Source organism: Gymnogyps californianus, chromosome 1 (genome assembly GCF_018139145.2).
Source record: "Gymnogyps californianus isolate 813 chromosome 1, ASM1813914v2, whole genome shotgun sequence".
NCBI lineage: Eukaryota > Metazoa > Chordata > Aves > Accipitriformes > Cathartidae > Gymnogyps > Gymnogyps californianus.
This window is the reverse complement of record NC_059471.1, coordinates 82,686,235-82,705,044: the sequence shown is the minus strand read 5'-3', so window position 1 is coordinate 82,705,044 and position 18,810 is coordinate 82,686,235.

Genomic DNA, 18,810 nt, shown 5'->3' with positions numbered 1-18,810 from the left:
CACAGGCTAAGTGATAGCAAGAGATTAATGACTTGGGAAAGATGATGAAGATGAGGTGAAGGAGAAAGAAGAAAAGAGATGGAGAATGAGAAGAAGAAAGCAAAAATACAAGAAATGGAAATCAGCTGCAGGAAAGACAGCAGTAAGGGGAGAAGGAAAGAAAGGAAGAAAAGGTTGTTTGGGAGAAACAAAAAAAACCCTGAACGCCATTTGCAGCCATCATTTAAGGTTGGTGCTTGGCACTTCACGCAGGAAGATGGATGGGTGCATGACCAGGCAGAGCCATCCCCCCAGAGCGGGGCAGGCACTCTCCTCTCCTCTGCCCGGCGCTGCCCAGCTTTCCTAGCGCTCTGCCCTGCTCCAAGAGGCTTACTTAATGAATCACATTGACAGCCAGGCGCCGTAAATCACCTCCTGTCACACAGCTCTCACACTTCCATCCTTGTACATGCTCATTCGTTACTGTGGCTGGGCATGTCAGAAATCCGGCTGCCAAAGCAAAGCTGTTGGAAGGAGGAGAAGCGCTGCTGCCCCATCCGCAGTCCAGCACACGCCGCTCTCCATCCTCGAGAGAACGGCCTCCACAAGGCACTTATGGGAAGGGCAGGAAGATAACCGGCACTCAGATGTCCTGAATATGCAGATTTATATTTGGAGGCTGTTACAAATAAAATTATTTTAAGGCAATCACATTAATCAGGGCCTTTTTATACATTTACTGCAATGAGACACAAATGAAGAGAGTCACGAGTGCATACTGAATGTAAAGGTTAATCAAAGGCAGCTTCTTCCTTTGGCAGCTACAACCTTCTGCTGGTCCTTGCCAGGAAACATTCACTTCATTGTTTCTCTCTTTTTTTTTTTTTTAAACTATATATGTCCAACCCCCCTATTCTCAGGTTTTCTAAAAATTAGAATTATATCATACCCATTTTAAGTACCTGGAGAAGAAAATGGTGAACCTGTAACATTTCAAAGCCACTTTGAAAAATGTGTTTTCAGCTTCAGTAGTTTTGACTGAGACTTTTCTATATGTATTATAAAAGGCGCTGACTGATCCTTTGTTGCAGGCATTGAATGTAATCCCTTTAAGAAAACTACCTGAGCTAGCAGAAAACCGCAGAGCAGTCCCAGCCCATCAAGAAGCTGTACAGGCCTGTTGATATATCTGTTCTGGGGACATTATCTCTTACACGCTGCCCAGCTGGGAAGCATTTGGAAACATTTTATGGACCGATTCAGCATTAAATGGTGGGTTGACTGCAGACTGCAGTGCAGGATAGTAGCACCTAAGCCAGCTTTTGACAAGCCCATGCCAATTTAAGATGCCGTTTACCTGGTAACATTCACTTTGGGGAAACACAGATGTTGCCTGCGCTCTCATTCACCCAAGCAGATCACCTCACACAGTTTCAATCACAGCTAAGCCATCACAGAAGCCCTGATGGCAGAAGCTGCAAGGGAAGCATTAAATCAAAGCACCGCAATTCAGCTGGACTATGTCCCTTTCTCTCAGAGTACTGCTCGCGTTGGAGGTGGAACGGATTTGTCTGCGTGGGGCAAGGCTTATAGGGCTTCCCAGTGGAGCAAGGCTTGTAGGACTTCCCAGACCCTTCTGCTGCTGTGAACCAGTGCTGGGACAAATCCAGGTGGTGATGCTTTGTCCTTTGGTACAGCAGCAGTGCTGACCTTGGCTCCACTCTCTGCCATAAGCAGCACACTTCCCATAAGTCATTAATTTTTAACTTTCTTCAGCCTGTGCCAGGAACTGAATTGCTGTAAAATAACTCATACTGAATTTCAAAAAGACGCTGAGATAAACCAGGAAATCACCTTTCCTCATTGAAAGGATTTTACTCTCCAAGACCAAGCAGGTACAGTACGACTGTTTTCACATCCCACCATCTCTGTCTTCCTTTCTAGCTCCACATTGTTTTTTTTCTCATCACAGAAAGTCTCTAATAATTTTCTTATTCATATTCTTATGCCATTTCCAAACTTAGCTCTCTGAATTTTCATCTTGTTTAAATTTCTCTTTCTCTACTCTTTCTGCTACTAGAAAGGTATATGGTAAATGAGGTGAATGAGAGTTTAACCCTACAATGTAGTTGTACTTTCCCAGTCAGGCCCTGGTTCTCAGCCTCAAAATTCTTCCCTTAAAGCTTCCCCTTCAGACTTAGATGCAGTTAACGTGCCCAAAATTTTGCTAGAAAAAGGCAGATTTCTGAGTTTCTTCTGGCCTGATGAGGTAAAAACCTACTTTTGGCTCTGCTCTCGAGACACATCAAGTGATCATGCTGTCTGCTTTCCAATCTTCACCTGAAATGCATTTCCAACTTGGTTTCTCATCTGTGTTCAGACTATTTCTTTTAAAATTTCTAATTCATCTAATAAGTTTACATGGAAGGTATGGATGAGATCAAAAGCCTACTTTGGGTGTTTTGCTTTGTCCATGCAAAGCAGTAGACTTTATAATCTCATTGTTTTTCTCCTTACTTACTGCGGCTTTAAAGGCAGTAGATACCATTGAAGCACGTTATCTACATCTGCATTATAAGCATTACTCATGCTGCCCCAAACACTCAAGGGAACTCAGTGGTGACATTAAGCTGGCTGCAGCACAGCAGAAGAAGGTAAGGTCTTCTGCATCTGAGCTTAGTCACGAGACATGTCTGTCTGTTGTTCTTGTGCCGCAGGACTCTGCCCTTCTGACTAGCTGTGATCCATCCAGAGCCTCCAAGAAGGGATAAAATAATACTTCAGTCACAGGATGGAAAGATTTCCTACTGTGCCAAAACACACAACCACCCAATCCCCTGGCAGGGGCTGGCAATTTTGCTGGAAGTCTTGATGATGACAGCTTGTCCATCCAGGTCAGGAAAAGGCAGATGGGTAGAGTAGCCCTGGGAAGCCTGTATAACACATGTTGTTAATAACCCACTCAGTGGATGGTTTCCATCTTGCAGGCAGTTCGATAATGACTTTTCACAGCACTTAAGCTGGAGAAGGTCAGGATTTCTTCTGATGAAATGAGATTGGTAGTCTGTAAAGAAATGCAGTTTCCTTGCAAACTGAATAGTTACTGAAGAGGACCAATTTTAGATTACTTTGATCAGGAAAGGTCTGTTAGATACAGAGGGGGAAATTTCATCTAAGAATGATTTTGTTTTAGTGATGGCATGCAATTCACATTTCCAAATACAAAAAAAAAAAGAGGAGAGGGGAGAAGAAGAAAAGGAGAGAAGGGAAGGGAAGAGCAAAGATCTGATAAGTGTTGGAGACCATGGCCTATTACATATGAAATTATTGTGCTGTGAAAGTAAAAGTTTGTTTTGTTCTGCTTAGGAATTTAGGTTCAAAGACAAACAGCATTGCTCTGTTCAAATACAGCTTTTCAATGGAGCAAATACATTGGTAAACATCACAAGTTGTGCTCTAAAAATCTTTTATTCCACCAAATTCTTAACTTCTTTGAGCATCTCCTATTATCTCTTTAGTGGACACTAGCTAACCAATCTGCTCTGTAAACTGTTTGTCTCACTGGTGTTGTAGGATAAAGTACAGCCATCTAAGATGTCTCTCCACCAATACGATGATTCAAAACTACTTGTATGACTTATGTGCTGCCTGTCCCCACAGATATTTTATTTTTCTCCACGGCTGCATTTCCAGATTTTATCTTATTGCCACTTACCATAGTATTTGTTGTGTGGGTGTACTGCTAGTGAACAAAGCCTAATTAGATTTACTTTACAAATGCTGTGAGCTTAAACTGCAGTAACCACTCCGAAAGTTATTATGCCTTATCAATGTGCAAATACTATGTTCCTACCCACACGCCTCTTGCAGAGCTGCAGGTCTGCAGACAGGCTTTGGCAGTGCTTTAGGCTGTAGTCCCTTTCTCCTGCTCAGCTAGTACAAAGGCCTACGCAGCAAATCAGACATCCGTATATGTTTGGGAATCTGAACCAACGGGTCCAAATGGAATTTAACCAATATTCTGAGTTTGTGTGTGCATGCATAACCATGGTGTATATCAGCAAAGAGGTTCTTTATCCAGAAAATTCCTTCTTTCTCTTTTCCATCCCTTCCCCACCTCCACTGGCCACAGCTCAAGGGTATAGTAAAGGTCACCTATAGCACATTAGAGGAGTTGGAGACAGGACGACAGCGTATCAGAGTCTACGTGTTTTGCTCTGGCAGAGCAGCCCATGAGGAGCTGGTACGAGGTGACGCCAGTCCCGGGGACGGTTCAGAGCTACGTTCCCATCGGCAGCCTCCCATCCTGTCCTTGCTTTTCTGCTCCGACAGTCAGCGCACCTCAGAGCCTGGCTGTGCAGATGACTTTTAACAAAGCCCTTTGAAAATTAGCGTGGCCATTTCCATCCAGGAACCATATGAGTGTTACTCAGGACATACACTGAGGTACATGAGACCTAGCTCTGGGAATACAGAGATGGTAATATTCTTCAGCTAGTGGGGAATTTTGCCTTTTTTCTGTTCAGTTCCTATTGCAATTTCTGTCATCACCACACAAGAGAGACCTTTAATTCTGGCAGATAGAATGGAGGAACTAGGAATCCTTGTTCCTCATTACAGCGTTAGACTTAGCAGTCCCCAAGCTGTTATGAAACACTGCAGAGGGGTCACAACAGGAAGTACAACCATCAGCAGCAAGTAAAATAAAGGCTTTCCTTCCTATTCTAAGATTTCAGAACTTCCTTATCCTCCAACTCAAAATCCTCTTACAGCTGTTGCATTTATTTAAAGGACTTTTTTTTTCTTATTTCTGCCTGGGCCACATTAAGGACCCACCACCTGCTTGCTCCTATGGCATGCTTAATTTGCATGAGAAACAGGCAGAAGGAAAATAAAAGATGCAGCTTAATCAATCCTCAGAGGAGACCTTGAAGCCTCTGGTCAAAGGTCTGCAGACTGCATTAGGTACTCACTCCCCTGGCTCCATCTGAGCTCCTGCTGCAGCTCTGTGTCTTGTTCCTCCAGCCTCATTTCTCTTTTTCTAATTAGACATGGTGCTGCCATTCAGGATGGAAAGTAATCTCACAGCCTATTTAATATGTACCTGTTGACTCCCGCACAACAATTTAATCAGAATTTGATAGGGTTTGGAGGCAATCTGTCTGTTTAGAGTCCGAACAAATAAAAGCTCTCTGAGAAACTGCTCTCAAAACCCAGGAGAGGGATTATTTCCAACTAGGTGCAAAGCCTGGGTCAGATCCTATTCATTTTATTTATACGAGCAGTCAAACCGTGAATGGAACGACACGACTGAGCGAGGTAAGCAGGATCCAACCTATTATTTTCAGCTCCCTGAATACCCCTAGTCCTCATTCATCAAGAGTCCCAAGGACCTTTTGACCACAGTCAGACAACACAAGCAGCAAGTTTAAGCACGGGATTATCTGAGCAGTTAAAGTTAGGCACATGCTTAAACGCTTGCTGAGTTAAAGTTCAGAGCAGCTCTTGGGGTTTGGTCTTCCCTGCTCTCATTTGTGGACATGGAGGAAAGTCTTTGTGAAGACATGGCTGCTTCTAGCTTTCACACTGATTAATACAGTACAGTCCATAATTTTTTGTCTGCTGGGGAGATTACTGTGTGTGGGAACTTCCCAGGCTGCACAAACAGAACAAAAAGCAGTGACTCCGACTAGCTGGATTTCTTTTCTCTCCTTTAAGGCTGACTGTCTGCATGGGCAGAGATGTAAAAGGGCTATTGCATAAATCCCAGGAGGATGGATAAAAAAAGCAGGTTCCTGGGTATATCGCAGCCCAGTACCACTGCTGTTGGCAGCAAAAGTGATGGCTGCAGCTCCTGGCCAGGGCTGTGGGCAGGAGAGGGAGCCCGGCAGCGCAGGCAGCGTTCGTGCATGGTGCCAGAGCAGCATGCCTACCTTCACTCTCACACCATGTGCTCGGCACCCTGTTTTAGCAGGCAGGTACAGCATTGCTCGATCATTTGGAGAAAAAAGATGGGGAAAACGCATTGTCTGAGCCAGGCTGAAGCAGATGCCCTTTTTACTTTATCCTTGGCACCCTGAGGAAATTAATACTTGAGCCCACTCCACAGACAGCCGGTGGGTTGCAGGCAACCTCCCTGTCCCCACCATATACTTCCATGGTGTTCAGCTTTTGTTTCAGTGTCCTGTAGCTGCTCCAGCTGGAACAGCGCTCGGGTCCTCCCATTGCAAAGTAACCTCCACAGCTCCAGGATTATCTGGCTGTCAGGGCCCAGGGCCTGTTGATTGTCGCTTTACCAGGCTCCTCAGGCAGGATGCAAAACAAAGCAAGGGGGAGGGCAGAGGGATATAGGGTAAGCATATACCACAGCCTCTCAAGGTTACCCGGCAGCTATTATTAGCCCTGAGCTGTTGATCCAGCGGCCCTTTTCTTTGTCTCCATAGGTCAGGTACAGACTGCAGAAAATCTCGCAAAGGAGTGAGCAGTAATGGACAAACTCACCACTCTCCTTCAGAGGACAACAAGAAAACTGTGACCCAGACAGGTCAGCCTCCTTCAGCCTCCTTCAGCCTCCTTCAGCGGACAATGAGAAAACTGTGACCTGGACGGGTCAGCCTCCTTCAACCTCCTTCAGGTTCCCTCCATCCTGGGCAAATAGGCAGTGGTGCTGGTTTGCTAGGAAATGCTTAGCAAAGGAAGGTAGCAATAGAAATTGTAAATTGTATTTTCTTCAACACCCAGTATAAAAATGCCCAAGGCCTGAGGATTTGATTGACAAAATCCAACCCATAACATTGCATACCCCTTAGTTAGCCCATTGCCTCAGATTTTGTAGTCTTTATGTTACATGTTGCAGACACGTTCTCTCTCTCTCTCTCAAATGTAAAAACAGATGTTCATTTTGCAAACAGCTATTCTGCTTGAAAATTGCACTACCTTGGCTGCCTGTCCCTGCCCCAAAGTGAAGATCTCTCCCTGCGCTCCACAGCATATGTAGAAAGAGGGTTTGTGCAAGCTCCCCCTCATCCTCTTCAGAAAAAATGCACTGGGTTAGTTCACCCTGCCCAGGAGGATGCTGATTTACAGGACAGGTAATGCAGTGAAAATTAGGCTATTTGAAAATTTTGCAAATTAGGCATTCAGAGTCTCCAGACCCTGTTACAAAACTTGGCCCTTGAAATTTATCAATCAGAAATTCTCCATACTACTACTAAACGATTCAGAACATCTTATTAAAATCTCACAGTGAAGTAAAATGGTGCTGTGCACAGACACCCACATTTTTTTCAAATCCACTCTCAGACTTGACTCCAGTTTTGCATATTATCACTGCTTTTGTCTACAGTTATGAAAGTTAGCAAGACTTCTCTCTCCCAGCAAATTTGAAGGAACAATACCTGACATGAAGAGTCCAGTGACTAAATTTACGTACAGCACTGAAAAACATCAGGTCATTGAGATTCTTACAGTGTTCCTTGTTAATGTGCAACTTCTTTGAATGCACTACGTAAAACAAGGGTAGCAAACTTCACACAAAATAGTAGCACTACAAAACACAGCTGGATTAAAAAATAATGGATCTTTCTTGAGATAGGTGCTTGCCTGCGAAATTTCAACTGAACAGTAAGCTTTGCAGATAAATTAATTTTTTAGCAGATATAAGCATCTGAAATAGGAGAACTTTAAAGAATAACAGGCACAATTTGCACATCCGGAAGATATATACACTTACCCACAGAAATTCAGACACTGCTTTCAGCAAGTCGCTCCAAAATACCATTTATCTTTTTTTTTTCCTCTTGGCACTCATGAATATCCTTTAATATTCTTATGAGTTTGTCTGCTTGTGATTCTGATGAAAAAATAATCTTTTCAATCTAAGCTGAAATAGAATGAATTAAACCCAAGCCGCATTGATATTAGCATGTAAATGATGCTCATGGAGTCAGTGCGATGCTTATTGTAAATGGTCGTTGCAATACAGCATAATATTCTGCAGGTTCAAAAAAGACTAAATTTTTATTGCAAAATACCATTTTTATTACATAGGTACATATTGGACTGTAGTGCTGAGTGCACTCATTAAAAATATCTATGAAGCATTATTTTTTCCGTATTTTTTGTAGCCAATATTGTTTCCATACAAGGCCACATTTTAAAAGGTAGTCTGCAATTGCTCATCACTAGCAATTATTCCTAATAATATCTTTCAGCCACCTAGCTATTCAGCTAGACATGTGTAACATAGGACACACCTCACCAAGGAATGAACTATGTTTTAAGATCTTTCTTTTTCTTTATGAAATCTCCTGTCTGGAGACACACTGAACTGATTTTGAACTCCTGAAAGAAGAGGGAGGTAAAGAAAGAGCAAGCAACATGGTGAATGAGCTGGTTAACAGGGTAATCCAGGGCAACAGTTCAGGTCTCACCTCCTAAGGTACGCTGGTTTGCAGTTCATTTCTATAATCACTAGCACTTCAAGCTGGCAATGACTCGCACCATTCCTTTGTGTTTACAGCAAAAAAAATGTAGTTCTTTCCCAGTCTGTTAATACAGACTATCAAACCTCTCTCTCCACTCTGTGTCTGAAGTGTAGATGCCCTGAAAAGGGCTCACGGCTCGAGTGCTTCTCCTTCTAGTGCACTTCATTGCACATAAGTTGGCAATTACCATGTGTGAGCTCATCTTATCTCATAAGCTACGCAGGACCGGGCCAGTTCAGTTCTTGTGTGATATCTTTGAGAAAGCCCCAAGAGCGCTAGAAAGTATAAGTCATCGTTTGTTATGGGACTGCCCTCTATTTGAATGATTTAATTACTTACAGACAAGCAGGCAGGCTGGATCACCAAGGCTGCACCCTCACCCAGCTCACCCTGGAGCAATGTGCAGGCTCCCCAGCTGCTGCTTCCACAAAACCCAAGCACAAGGTGTCCCAACCGCGGTGACTCTTCCAGAGGACCAGGCACCTGGAGCTCGGTGTTGTCTGATGCTGAGTCCACCACCACCCCATAGTCACAGGTAATGGGCAGAGGAGGTGTAATCCAGCCTGATCCATGGGTCATTGCCTTCCCCACAAGCCACAAAAGCCTTTTCAGCATCCTAATTCAAATACAAAGGCCAGTCCTACAGATTTACAGAGAAAATGAGAAATCAAGTGTAAGCATTACCATTCTGGGTGCCTGTGTTAGCAGTGAGTTTATAAAGTCCCAATAGAGATTTCTCCCCTCTATTTGTTCAAAGTTTGCATTTTCCCTCTCCCAGTAGTCCCTCCTAATCCGATGGGGAAAACCAGTTTATGGCCCTAATTCAGGTAATTAGTTTAACCTTGAGCAAATCAGCAAGACATGCCAAAGTAGCTGTCAGGAGTGCCCACACAACTTCTCATCTCTAACTGTGGCCAGCATCTCAGGCTAAAGGCAAAGGTAGAAATCCCCTCACACATCTTCCCAAAACTGGTTACTCATTAAGGAGGAAGCTGGCAGGTGATGTTTCAGAAGTTTAGTTTCTCAATCCAGGACTGCCTGTATCGCTATCCTTATCCTCTAATTTCAGTCACGCTTCTTCCGCTTTAGTATGCACTTTCCGAGTAATGTATTTAGGAGAAGTAATCCTATTCTTTCTAACTTTCTTTTTGCTAAGCTAAATAAGCCAAGATCCAGTAATCTCATCTCATTAGTTACTCTCAGTTCCCATACCACCTTGGTAGCTTTTCTCTGCTCCCGTTTCAGTTTAAATTCTTTTTTTTTTTAATATAAAGCAACTCTAATATTCTCCAGTTATACACACATATACCTCATATAGTTGCACTAAGCTTCCTTTTTTCTGCTGAACACACTTGGATTGATGCATCATAGAAGTACAGCAGTGTAGGTTTGGAAAAGGACCGCCTGGGACTACACCAGCCATTCAGTCCTGCTTCAATCCCTAGAGACTGAATCCCAGCAGTATCACACTGGTGGTTGACAGATCTTCAGCCACCGATCCACATTCCCCCTGTCTTCCCTGCTACCTCTGACACAGGGACCCCGCTTCTTGTGAGTCCATGCCCATGGCTTTGCACTGTGTGCTTCTATAATTCACCCTGCTCCTGTTGCTCTAATTCACAGGGTCTTCCAGTCCTCCCTGAACGATGCTTCTGTCCTCTTCAGCATTAGCGACCCTGTGCCACTTCGTATTACTGACAAATGTTTTAAGCTTAGACCAAGTTCTTGTACCAAGGTCAATAATGAAAGAATTGGATCGTGCTGGTTTCCAAACGTGTCCCTGAAGAATGCCACTGATAACCTCGCTCATCCTGCCTCCCCTTGACACGCTCACCTGCTTCCCACTCTAATTCCTGTGCAAAACCCACTCACCTCATTACATAAATGCTTGCAATTACAATTTCAGCAATGCTCAAGGCCCATGAACTTATTCACAGAATGCACAGAAAACAAGTGTTTAGTAAAACATTCTGCAGGGTTTAAAAAAACATTTTTTTGGTTTTGATAGAAGTAATAATGAAGGCAAGACCTCCTCTTATAATCTAGGGCAAGGCTGACGTAGGAAGCTTTATTGTTTTAATTCTTTAAAATTAAAAGTCAGAAGACTAAAATGAGAACTTATGAGGAATAAATATAATTTTTCCCTGTTTTCTGGTGCACTCTAAAATGACTGAAGCCGAGCTATCTCTACTCAATACAAATAATATTAAGAATAATAAGAATAATGCATTCTCAAATGCATTAATGACAATAGTAAATAATACACAAATAATGAGAATAAAAAACTAGAGAAAAAGTATTGAACAGAGTAAATATCTTTAAAAAGTTTAACTTTGGTAGAATGATTGTTCTGCTATTGTGCAGCTACTGAGTATGACTTAAAAGGAAAGTCATGTATTTTAATAACACCTTGGAAATTGTCGTATAACAGATATTTATTGAAACTTCTTCCATCCTCTATTCCTCACTCTCATTGTAAGACTTGGAAATAAATTGGTTTTGTAAACTGTAAGCGTGAGAATTTTGAAACAGCTAATCTTCACAGGATATTACAGTCATAAATTACCTTTAAAAAACTTGGGGCAGGAATCAGGTATAGGAATCAATACATTATTCAGTTATGAAGAACTACCTCCAGAAGCTGTTATTAATGAAAGCAAAGAGCATTAGTCAATGAGTTCTTCTGATATTGCATTATTAATACTCAAAATGCAAATTTTCTGAGATGAATTTGCAGAAAAAAAGACGGTAGGATATCTGATTCGTGCCAGCCACAATATGAAAAGAAATACATTTTACATGCAGCACTATTGTATCTGCGAAAATTGCTGCCAAATTGCCACTGAAAACATCAAGTCATCCTTTTGTTCAGTTTTATATTTATTTACTAAACCACTTATGAAGGTCTACAATCAACAGTCTTTTCTTAAATTATCTAAAAATACCATTCAGTGAAATTCTCAGATCATTTCCTATTAAAACACAAAAAGGCAGTTTTATGGTTAGAAAGCAATAGATTTATAGTTGCATATGAAGTTTGGCAGCTCTGAGTATGGGATAGAAATAGGGAGCTGACTTTTGTGGGTATTCCTTCCGTTGTCCCTAAAGCTATCTCTCCCTATCTTTCAGAAACATTGCTCAGTGCTCTTTCCTGACAGGCGGGGAGGCTCCGAGCGGACCCCAGCTGAAATACAGACCCCACTGAATCAGTGGACCTCAGCCTTCCTCCTGTCAAGCGGTCACAGGTTTCCCCCGCCAGCCTTTTTCTCTTTGAGTTCTTTATTATTTGCACATTGCTCTGCTTCAGACAGTGCTTCATCAAGCAAAACAAAGTCTACTGCTCCTAATATTTTCTATCCTCCCCTGCCTTTACAGACCTCTCCTCTGTTACTGGTAAAAGATCACGCCTTCCGTGACTTGATGCAGAGAGGGCTTTAACTTAACATGCTTACAGCCAAGGAAACCTTCTGCCCCAGAGTTGAAGCTTTGCCTCCCCCCCTTCAGAGACAGCTGGCATTTATTTAAGCAAGTCGGGATTTTAACATAGGTCGCTACTAGGTGTAGGAATCCCCGGCTGCCTTTGCCAGCTCAGCATCACTTTGCTGGGTCCCTGGGTGTGCTTGCAGCCATGCCAAGAGCTGAGCTGATCCTCTCCACTGTGCTTGTGAACCGCTGCAGCTCCAAAGGCCTCGCTCTACTCAGGGCAGGTTTCACCAGAAATCGAGCGAGCGCAGTAAAAATGAGTGAATGCGAACCTTTTCACACTGTGCAGTAAAAATATACACCATTCATTTATTTCACAAAGGGGGGAGGATCCAGTTCACAGATTAACACTGTCGAAGTTAGCAATTCAGGTGGCCAAATTCAGAGGCATGGGGCTGAGTGCAGGGAAGGCGGCCGTGGGCAGCACCCCACTGCCTGCCCTGCCAGGGACATGGCAGGGCAGCAGGAGCCACAGGCGGGAGGATGGGAAAAGCCACAGCAGTGAGGTGAAAGCCACTCTCCCCCTCCTCCTCCCCACACCGCTCCCAGATCTCCGTGCGAAACACCCCGGCGCACATAGAAGTGACAGGGTGCTCTGATTCAGTTCCCCTGGTGAAATGCTGTTTGCGGGCAGACAGTGCAGCCTTAGTGTAAAGGGTCAGAGCAGCTGCTGAGCCCTAGGTGAGAAACGGAGACGGATGTGGCTCTGTGCAAATTTTAGGTGCCGCGTTCCTGTGATCAGGAGTGGAGGGAAAGCCTAGAAGACAGCAAAGGGCTGCCACCGGCCCCAGGCGTTCAGATCCCAGCTCCATGCTAGGGAGGGCTGGCACGGCCCCTTTTCTTGCTCTGGGCTCCTTTTTATGGAAATCCTAAACTTGACTGCATTTTTGTTCTCATATTCAGGATAAATGAAGAACTATTCAGTGATTTGAACCTATCTTTGGAACAAGTAATTTTTAATCACTTCCTCCTTTATTTGATACAAATACGGCGTCTCTGTGGATTGCTGGCTTTCTCTGAACTCAAGCTAGCGGCAGTAAAGACGAGCAGCCGTCCCTCGCTTCCTCCAGCTGCTGAAAGGAGTTATTTGCAAGCGTGTGCTGTGGGGAACAGAGTCACTTCCTTACCATGTTTGGCCAGAGAAAGAGATTGCACTAAACCCGGAAGCGCTCATCATTGTGTAGTTCAGGAAAATATTTTAAACATCTCTTTTGCCTTCCTGCTCTTTTTTTTCCTTTTTGGTAAGGGAAGATGCATGATATTGTTTGAAAACAAAAGGCTGAGCCGTCTCAGACTTGTCTCAACAGTTTTAGACAAAATAGGATTCTGCGGTTCAGCTGAAACCGGCTAAAACGCAGTGTAAGCTTCAGCAAACACTCCCAGGGCACTTACTGAGCAAAGTGGTGGAAGGACCAAAGCTCCTCATGCCTCCCTGCCTAAGTGAGGTTATACTACAACTGATAAAAAAACAACTAGGATATGAAAGAAATTAAGCATTGAGCATGAAAGCAGTAAACACTGAGTGAAGGACTGCTTTAAAAAACTGTAGTTTTAGCACTCTCTACATGAAAATTAAATCAAAATGCAGTCATTTTCCCTTTTCAAGTTAACTCTGCTGGGATGTGTACTGCTAGCTGGACATCAGTTTTAAATGCTATCAAAGCTGTTACTTACGGCATTTTTTTTTCCTGTCTCATAAAAGGTCAGTGTCTCGAAGAACTCAAATTAGACTTGCACCTTGGAAGCAGAGTGCCTATTAGTGTCTTTCTTGGTGTAAGCAGCACCCACAGATGCGCACAAACATCCTGGAGTCCGAGTCCCAGCACTCGCTGCTGAGTGCCTGTGTGGCATGGGAAGCTGGTGCGACCCCCTCCACCCCATCCATCTTCGGGCTTCCCGCTGTGAAAAGGCTCAGCGAGGGCCCAGTGAGTGCAATCAGGGCTTAAACCCCGGTGCTCTGGGTTTTGCTGGTGCCACGAACAAAGGGTGTAAGCCAGAGCAGGCCTCAGGCTGAACTGTAGGGATCTAAGTAAGGCCAAAGGGTGCCAAGCGGGGCTGCTAGGGCATGTCCCGCAGGCTGTTTGGGAGGGGATGTCCCTCTTGTCCCAGCTGGGTGCCTGTGTGCCTCCTGTCCCCCCCGCACACCTCCTGCCCCACAAGAAATGCCTCCGGCAAAGCACGATGCCAGCACAACTGCATTTGCAGGAAATCATTGGTTTTGTTCTCAACGAACCTTTCCTAGCAGAAAGACAAGCGGGAGGCGGGAATGACCTGACAGCAATGTGCAGCTATGGGTGCCCGAGACGCCTGGCCTGAGACGCGCCGGGCCGTGCGGTGGCTCCCTTTGCACAGCCCTACAACTGCAGCAGGAAGTCTGCAGCAAGAGGAAATCCATCCCTTTCCCAAGGACAGCCCCACATGTGTTGGGGCACTTTGGTTTTTTTCCTCCCAAAGGACAGAGGCTTGGGAGGGTGTGCCTGCTGCATTACTCATTTCAAAATCCTGGACTAAATAAATCCTTCTCTATAGGACTGGTTACACTCTTGTTCTCTGCCACAGGCTGCCGCTTCTCCCTCCCACGCGCGGGAGCAGTGCTGGTGAGAGCAGCCCCAGGGAGCAGGATGCCTGCAGAGCCATTCCCCCTCGGCTGCCGGTCGGCAGGGCAGGGGCTCCATGCCTTACACTGCCCTGACACACCACAGCACAGGGGGTCAGAAAAATCACCCTCTCTGGGAAAGCAGTTGATCCAGCTTCTACCAGGGAAACATTTCAAAGGCAATTATGGGGAAGAAAGAGCGATTCTTTATTAATAGTAATAATAGTAACGGCGGCAGCAGCAACAACAACGGATTGCATTCATCATTCTCTGCACTGAAAAGCTTTTAGCGTCGTCTGCCTTAGTTTTCACATGAACGGCTTCTGGGAAATTAGAGCTTATTGATTTCCCTGGGATTCATCCCATTCCCTGGCATTCAACCTGGGTTTAGGAGGATCATCGCTCTGTCACTGCAGCTGCTTCGCAGGTCAAGGTTGGTGATTCCCCACCTCTGCAGCATGCTCGTGGCCTTCCTCAGAGGCCACGTGCAGACGAGTGGAGCCCCAGAGTCCTGCCCAAGTCATAGCTAGACATCGAACATGCGCCTCTGGGAAGAAGGTGTGAGTGTAAGGATTGTCCCCTGCAAGTCCCTGCAATGAGAAGGAGCAGAGGAAAGGCCTGTCTCCGACTACCACTGATCCTATGCAAGGACAACATTTTCCAGCAAACTCTTTTTCCTGAGAAAATGTTGAATTCTCCAAACATTTTTTCCAAGTACCAGTCTACAAAGAAGGGTTAGTCCCATACCCAAGCTAGGAGTTTCCAGCCGCTTTGGAGCTGGCTCTTTCCTCCATTCTCCAGCCAGCTGCTTTCCTGCTCTGAAACCTCAAGCATTTTCACAGAATGAAAATAAAGATTCCCAGCCCCATCTCCTCACAAACCTGTGCGGCACCCTTATGCCAGGGAGAAGTGCACTGCTGATGGAAGGGACAGGACAGCCTGACTGCTGCCTGTATTCACCCTCTGCATCTTATCTTAGATCACGTGCCACCTCACCTCTTCCACCCTGAGGCTCAGTCTGGCCTTCAGCCTTATCCAGTGCAGCCCCTGCCTCTTAAATTCACGCCCAGTTTCCCCTCCTTTTCCTGTTTTTGCACACATTTTCTCCTCGCTTCCTGTCACACTTCAGTGCTCCCTGTGCTTGAGAGCAAAACTCTTGATAAACGTCACTGGCGGTTACTACCATGAGCACAAGACAGCTGAGGTTAACCATCAACCTTTGTTTGCATCCCATAAGCACCTAAAAGACAAGCAGCAGCATTTTCAGGGACAAAAGCTTAAAAGCAAAGACTTTACAGTGCCAGTGGTGGCACCACCCAGTCCCACCATCACCTAAGGGGTGGCTCAAAGCCTGGTCCTGACCACCATACCCGTGGAGGTTTTCTGGTGGAATTAAAGAGTAAGGAGATCCGGGAGCACCAAGTACAGCCATGTGTTATTTGTGTTGGCTTTTGCCTTCAGTTTATCATATCAAATATTACTCAGTTTATTGCCTGGTGGATCCACGGTTGCTCTGCATGGCAGGTGGTGGCTCAGTGGCAGTGCCCTGCCTGGGGACAGCGCCAAGATGGCTCCCCCACCTCCACAGCCCGAGCCTACACCCACGGGCTCGGGGACCAAAACGACATGGGGGGACCGTGGGAAGGAAAACCCTGCTGGGTGGAAGCTGCGACATCCACTGCGCACCTACCCCGTAGCCTCTGAGTCATCTTGAAAGCGGTGCCAGTGGACCCCGCCATGCTCACACAGCCGTTTGCCCAGCCAGACGTCACCACCCTCGCAGCATGGCCACCGGCCAAAGCCACCTTCCTACCCCCTCGCAACGAATGAGGTGAAACAGAGGTGCTTCCAGTGAAGCACAGCCTGACTCATGCTGTCAGGCTGTGAAGAGGAAGCGGGGCGGGTTTCTTCCTTGTCTGCTTGTCTCCCATCCAGCAGAAGAGCTTTTGAACCAGTTGGCCAGAAGTGGTGGCATGGTTTAAGGTGTTGCTCATTGAGGTGCCTGACGGAACTGGCAGAAACCACTCCAGGGTCCCTTAAATTACCTGTGACTCATCCCTCTAGGAAGCCATGCCCCTTCTGTGTTTATCTTTTTTATCGTTTTTTATACTGTCTGATACTGTATCGGTTCTTTTGTTTTATTAGACTTCCAGGTCAAGGGTTTTGAACTTGTTTGTCATCATTGCCTCGTTGCACAATAAAATTACGTATGCTAGCTTGACAGCACAAAATTTTGGTTTCCAGTGCGGATTTCAATATTCCCTGCATCACACGTAGTTCTCCAGGTGTCTGAACACTTATTGAGTCAGTAAAAACTTCCTGCGTTTATAACGAACAGATTATACGCGTTGTCCTCCAAGCACATCCAAAGTTCCCTCTTCATGACCTCTCTCTGACTCCATCATTTCATGGCCTTCCCTTATGCGAACCCTTAAACATTAGCCTGGCTGAGCTAGTATTTTTGGTTTATGTTTTATACTGCATAAGTGTGGAAAATAAGGCTGGAAGGAGCTTTGAGAGGTTGTGAGGTAGATAGACTCAACTCCGGCCAAATATCTCTTAAATTAAGAACAAATGATAACTGACTCCACAAGCTCACAGAATCTCGGGGCAAGGATCTCTGCAGAAGGACTATAGGTCAAGGACACTGGCTGGTAAGGGTACAGGCTTGGGTTTGCAGCCTTAGGCAGGAGAGGCTGCCATTAGCTCCTCGAGTGTGTGAGGTCTTTGGTGGATCGTCTCTGTTTCAAACATCAGAGTCAGAAGGATGTCTCTGCCACTGGCAGCAAACTGATGGTCGTCATGGGACTGCACGGATGAAAAATGATACTAGTGCATCGGTAAGAATGTTGAAATGCAGGTAACATATTTGTTCACCTTAATACTTTCACAAGCTTTTAAATACTGAAAGTCAAAGAACTGCCCAGTTGTCTTTGAGCCTGGTGTACCCGTAGTCACTGCAGGAGGGTACAGTCACATGTAACAACATATGAACGCAACTGATGTTGCTATGTGACTGGGTATTGCCTGCCTGGTGTAAATAATGCCAGAGGAGTCACCACATTGCCAATATTCATCTCACTCCTTGGAGAAAAGGAACGACTGCAAGCCATAGCCAAGCAACGCATTACAAGAAGCACTGATCTGGTATGATAGCTCTAGTCTAGTAACACACCTGGTGAAAGAACAGGGAAATAGTTCATGCCATGATGACCATATGATATAAATTGTGTATGGCTTCTGCTACCCAGTGCTCATGCTATCGCCTAACATGCAGCTGCTAGTTTCCTGCCTTCATGCCATGAGCTAAATTATCGCGGAATCATAGAATAATTTAGTTTGCAAAAGACCTCTGCAGGTCATCTGCTCCAATACCCCACTCAAAGCAGGGCCAAGCTTGCAGTTAGATCAGGATGCTCGGGGCCCTTGGAGCTTTGAAGATCTCCAGTGATGGAGGTTCCCCAACCTCTCTGTTTCCAGTGTTTGACTATCCTGATTGTCATAAGCTTTTTTCCAATATCTAACCAGTTGCAACTTGTAGGTGGAAAGACGGGTTCTGTCTCCTCTATAACACCCCATTAAGGCTGGGTTTGCTTCAGGCTGAGCAAACCCAGCTGCTCTCTCAGCCTTTCCACTTGTATCATGCGCTCCAGTCCCTAGTTGCTCTCCACTGGACTTGCTCCAGTATGTCAATGACCTTATTGCACTTAGGAGCCCCCCAAAACATTTTCCCAGCTGCAGTTTCCAACCCTACACTGTTTTCAAACTTGTAAGAAGATCAAGAATGGTTAATCTATTTATTTAAAGGAAATAAAAGAAAAAGTCATATAAGGGCACAATCCCTGGGCTGTCTCTGCATTTAGCATTAGACAGATGGCTCAGATTCCACCTGCGTCTCTGGAGGCAGATGCAGCCCAGATCTAAATGGGGAGCTGCTCAGCTGTGGCCATGTCAAATGCTGACCATATGTCACAACTGCTGGTGTCAAGGGGAAGAGGGGAAAATAGAGCTTTATAATCCTGCCCAAGCATCCTGGAAATCAGCACCAGAGCCTCTTGTAGTGTCTCCTACTTGCTGTAGATCTTAAAAGGACAGGGAAATTTTCCGTGGTCATCTGTCAGGTAAATAAGTTCCAGCAAAGGATAGAAGTCACCACAATATGTAGCATCTCTCATGGCTTGTTCTAGAGTAAAATCACCTTCATGAGAGACCGCAGAAGCAGAGAAGTGGCACCGGCCACTTGTAAGACAGCAAAGTTCATGGGGA